A 6,000-nucleotide genomic window follows, 5' to 3' on the forward strand; every position below is an offset into this window, starting at 1 on the left:
TTTAAAATAAAACACATTATTAAAGAAAGCATTAATACCACCACATTCATTATCAAACGAAAAGGTAAAACCTTGTTTGTACAAAGCATGAAAAGAAATAATATTCCTCGCCATTTCAGACGAGTATACACATTTATTCAAATCTAATTTTAACCCATTATTAAGCAACAAAGTATAAACTCCAATCTTGGAAACAGGTGAAGCCTTCCTATTCCCCATGATTAAGTTTATCTTCCCGTGCTCCACATCCTCACTTCTTCTTAGGCCCTGCAAATCAGAACATATGTGAATACCACATCCTGTATCAAGCACCCAAGAGTTAGAATATGTTGAGTAATTAGACAATATAGTGTAAATACCTGCATAGGTGGGTTTCACTTTCCCATCCTTTAGATCCTGCAAGTACTTAGGGCAGTTTCGCTTCCAGTGTGCCTTTTCATGGCAATAAAAGCATTCAGCATCCTTTGGAATGGCAGAAGGAGTGACAGAACCGTTCTTAGTCTTGGATGAGGAGCCTTCAAGAGACTTTCCCTTGGTACCCTTCGAAGGGTGCTTCCTCTTTTTCCCTTTGCCTTGCCCAATAGCTAAAACAGGGGTAGAAGTTGGAGTAGGAGTAGTAGAGGTAACAACCGCTTTACCCTTAAGACCGGTTTCAGCGGTCTTCAAGAGTCCTTGAAGCTTGCTGAGGGTAACTTCCTCCTTGTTCATATGATATGTCATTCGAAAATGATCATAACAAGAAGGCAAGGAGTGCAAAATGATGTCAATTGCTAACTCCTCGGGGATGTTAACATTCAGCTTCAGCAAACGGTCCACATACCTTTGCATCTTTTGCATGTGGCCCGTGACGGATTCACCGTCCTTCATGCGGGTAGTTATTATGGAGGAGATTATTTCATACCGCTCCTGACGAGCACTCTGATGGTACCTCTCCATCAAGTCTTGGTGCATCTCAAAAGGGTAGAAATCTTCATATGACTTTTGGAGCTCGGCTGTCATCGTGGCCATCATGATACATGCCACTTTAATAGCATCTCTCTCATGAGTCCTGAATTCAGCGATCTCCTCAGGAGTAGCAGTAGACTCATCAAGTTCTTTTAACTCCTTATCGAGGACATATTCCTTGTCCTCGTAACGAGTAACCATCCTGATGTTCCTAATCCAATCCATGAAGTTGGAACCATCAAAGATGACCCTCCCACAAAGATTCATGAGAGAGAAAGAACCAGTTGGGTTAGAGCCTGAAGCATTAGTGTTGGAAGACATCTGAAAGAAGAAGGTAAGTTTAGATTAGATATTTAGGATCCTTAATAAGACACCCAAATGTAATATTAAGGCTAGGATCCAATCACAATATATTACACTTAGAAGAGGGATGCCGTAATCTAAGTAATAATATATTTGAAAGGTAGGCGAATGACGATTCACCAATTTCCACCATGAAAACGAAATGATTAATTAGGTTTAATTGGATTTGAAATTCCTAGATTCTTTTGAGATTCATTGAACTTTTCAATGGCATGTTTCAATCTCGATTGTGCCCTTCAAGTTTTGTGACTGGGATGCCGAGGATCACAAAACAAGGTGTGAATAACCATGCTAACTCACTTGGTACTCCTAATATTATCACCTAATCAATGTGCCGGTTAACCACACACGCTCCATTGATCTATGACAACATTAAGTTACCCTTCGTGATCCTTACTAGTCTAATTAGTGTGCCGGTTAACCACACACGCTCCACTAACGACTTGGTAAGGTACAAAGTGTGAATTCCATGGATTAGCACCATGTTCACATTTTCCTAAAATAACTAAGATTGGGAATTAAAAGAGTTTAGTTATTTTATAATATTCATTATACTTTTAATGAGGATTTAAAGTCGTTGTTCTACCCATTCGGCTAACGACCCTCCACCGATCAAGCAAGCGGTGGGTGAGAGTATACACCCATTAAGTCGCCATTTTATAGGCAACAACCTTATACCCACCTTATAGACCGGCTTCGTGAATGAGGCCTACTAACGGTAAAACGACTTATTCTTATACATATATATAATAATTAACCATTAATGTTATAAATAGTATAAGGGTTGAATTTTAACTATTAAAACTCTAAGGTTTGGAATTAAAGTTTATTAAAGTGTGTGAAACTTTACAAATTCCAAAACTTGAGGACAAGTTTTGTAACTTTGCAAAACTCTTCATTTCATAACTTATGAATTAAAGGTTCATAAAAATGAAGACTCTTCATTTTCATGTAACTTATGTGTTTTTAGTGTGTGTTAAATGAAAGTGACCTTTGGTAATCCATAACTTGAGGACAAATTATGGACTCCATTAAAACACATAAATGATTAAGAATTAATTCTAAACAATTCAGCAAATAATTCCTATCATTTTCTAAATTCATAAGAACATGAACATGATCATCAAAAATTCAAGAATTATATGAACACATAAAATCATGGATTTTTGATATATGCTATTGTAAATGGATTAGAACAACCATTACACCAACTAAAATAAGTTTTACAACACCAAAACAATTTAGGGTAATGTTTCCAGTCCATTTCCAGCAGCAAAAGTCGAGATTCTGCATTCTTTCGATCCTACTCGCCGAGTGCACGAACGGACTCGTCGAGTAGGTTGAAGTTTGCCTTGGACTCGGCGAGTCCCCCCAATGGACTCGGCGAGTCTAGCATGCAGACAGCAACGATTTCGACTTTTTTCACTATTTTGCATCAAGTATCAAACAAGCAAGCCTAGGCTCTGATACCACTGTTGGGTTTTGAGCAATCTAACACTTCCTAAGTGTGCATGCAACCCTAATAAACCTTGGATCTATGTTTGTCTAAATACATGCAAAATAATAATTTTCCAAGGTTTATAACCTATCTAACATGGCATGGGGAACATTTCAACATAAAAGAGTTAGAAGAGATTACATACCTTTGTTGTGTTGGGTTCTTAGGAGTTTGAGGGCCAAGCACCAATAGTGTGAATGCCTCAAATGGAATCACAAACACCACAAACTCTTGGAAAACTTTGAGAGAGTATACACACTCTTGTATTTTCGGCCACACACATGCACACACACACTAGAACACTAGCTTTCTCTTAGGCTATCTTAGGCTACCTTTCATGCTCCATAAGCATGCTTATATAGTATGCATGGTTAGGGTGAAACCCTAATAACCCATGTCTTTTCCTATTCCAAGGATCCATGGGTTAAAAGCTCCATGGATCATCCATGGACTTCCACATAAGCCTAGCCCATTAACAAATGAGTATTAGCCCACACTATATAAAACAAATAGCCCATAATTTAATTAGTATTCCTTTTAATCTTTAAATTAATCCATAATTAATTTAAGACTAAAACTAATTAAATAACGTAACTTCATATTAATATATTATAACTCATAATATATTAATAAACATATGTGTATAACTCTCATAAAATTATCCATAATAGTTTGGATGAGATGCAACCCAAATGAACCATGCCGGTCGGGTCAAGTATATACCAAATAAGTTATGGACTTAGACACCTTATCCAACAAATATGACAGATCTGATGTGAGAGAAACAGAGAGAGAGAGAGAGAGAGAGAGAGAGAGAGAGAGAGAGAGAGAGAGATAGCATATATGAAGTGCATGTCTGCGAGGAACTTCCGGTGAGGCACACCGTTGGACCGGAAAGCAATGAGCCCCCCGAAAGCTTGATGCAAATAAATGAATTTTTGTTCTACGTCTTTATGAATGCAGAGTGATGTTCGCATTATATTCTTTTTTCCTCTGGATTGAGTCTTATTATATTTGATTTTTTTAGGGTTACAGTTGATTTTTTTATCTTATAATGTTTCAAAAGTTTAGAAGATTTGTTAGATTTTGTCTAGTTATCCCGTTTAAAAGCCAGAGGTGTGATTTTTTCTGTTTTAAATTTTTGAAGATAATGAAGCCTCGAAAGTATCTTGATTTTGTACCATGGCTTCTTATCACTTGTTTGTTTTATTTGTTTCAGGATATGCAAACAGTTTAAAGAGGATATGCAACCCATTAGTAATTATATATAATTTTTTTGAAACATAAATAATTACCACTTCTTATAAAAAGTCAAGGGCATGCAATTGCATACCCTTACGACAGTGTAGATCCGCCCCTAGTTAGAACATTGATGATCATTTTAAACACCTGACAAGTAAACAAAGCTAGATTATAATAAACAAATTTAAAAAGATCACCTTTTAAATTTATTGTGATATTTGAAATTTCTAATTTATACCAATTGGTTATTTTATGAAAAAAAAAGATTGAGAATCAAGGTACATACCATTGTAGATGAAACAGAGAGTACATTAGAAATCTCATTTCCCCTAGTTCATAAACATAGAATAAAAGATATAGCAGAAACCGGAACAAGGTTAACTCTCTTATTAATTCATTTTTAATTTTTAATAAACTAAATACAAGAACTTGGTCAATTCACATGTACGTATTTTGACTTTTCGGCAGTTAATTCCTCGGTCAAGATTGTTAACCTATATAAGGAAAAAAAATACCATTTAAAAATTAAATTTATGTTTATGGACCTTTGGAAATGCTTAATTGATTATTTCAAAGAACACAAAGTATTAATGCATAATAAACTAGAAAGGAGTGGAAGGAAGTAATTCATGAACATACAACTCCATTGTTCTCAGAGCTGCGAGGCAATAGTGGCAATTTCCCATTTTGAGAAGCTGAAATACAACCGGACAATATATTTTACAACTATATTAAAAGGTTAAAAATGAAAGAAATGGCAATGGTATAAATCATTATAATCATATATATCTTGTTTAAAAAAAAAAAAGACAAGTCTTTTCAGTAAAACCTTAAGTTTCTCAAGTAATGGTCAAATCAACTTATGTTAGAAATGATTACTCACTGCCACTGGACCTCTTAAAAAGCATATGTTAAAACTACAAGGAGCCCAAAAAGATATACATACAAACTGCAACCAATAGAGATAGAGGATTAGACCTATGAGGACAGATTGGAACAACAATTTGAGGGATTTGGTACTACAACAGATTGTTTAGCACCTGCATCCACTGTTTCTGCAATTTTTGCACTAAATGGGTCACTTTGACCCTCTAATTTTTAGCCTTCAGCACCATTCACCCAAATTTTAATCATTACCTGAAAAGTAAACACATAAAAAGCATATAATGTGAACAAATCACCAATTCACGCTACAATCATCAATAGAATCCCATCAGTTAGTCTATGTATGTATGTATAATCAAATATTTGGCTTACCTTCAATTTCTCACGTCTGATAATTCTTTCACAGATGAGGCATAATCTTTCCAATTCAACATGCATGACGATTTTAAGAAAAAAATTATGATTTTGGATTCAAATAATGTTTTTATAAATAACAATATATCTTACCCTGACTTTCTTCAGAGAATTCCATTCTTCAACTCCATGTTTTTGAGTCCTGGCCAAGAATAAACAACAAATAAAGTATTGTAAGAAACTAGTATCATATTTGATAAAAAAATAGAAGCAGAAAAACAAGAAGGTTGACAGTGATTAATATTATGGTAAATAATAATAATAATAATAATAATATATCACCTCAAAAGTAAGTATCACAATCAAAGAATATTACCTCAGCACAGGAGGCATGGACCCATTGACCATCAGTTGGCTTCCTAAAAGCACCAGTATTGCCACCACATAACTGAAAGATGGGACCCCCTGTTTCTAGAAGATGGTGAATCTTCACATGACTCACAAAACCATGGACCTGTAGAATCTTTCAGCAAACCGATTCACTGTATTACCAAAATTGTTCTCCTTTTGGCTACCCTTCTTCATTTTTTCCTCTTTTTTCCCATAATCCACACTCTTTTTCCCATTATGCCCCTGCTTATCTACAATGAAAGATTTATTATTTGCAGCAACAAACTCCTGGTTCTTTTGATGATCCCAATGGCTAAGACTCC

The sequence above is a fragment of the Lactuca sativa genome, chromosome 2 (genome assembly GCF_002870075.4).
Source record: "Lactuca sativa cultivar Salinas chromosome 2, Lsat_Salinas_v11, whole genome shotgun sequence".
NCBI classification, from domain to species: domain Eukaryota; kingdom Viridiplantae; phylum Streptophyta; class Magnoliopsida; order Asterales; family Asteraceae; genus Lactuca; species Lactuca sativa.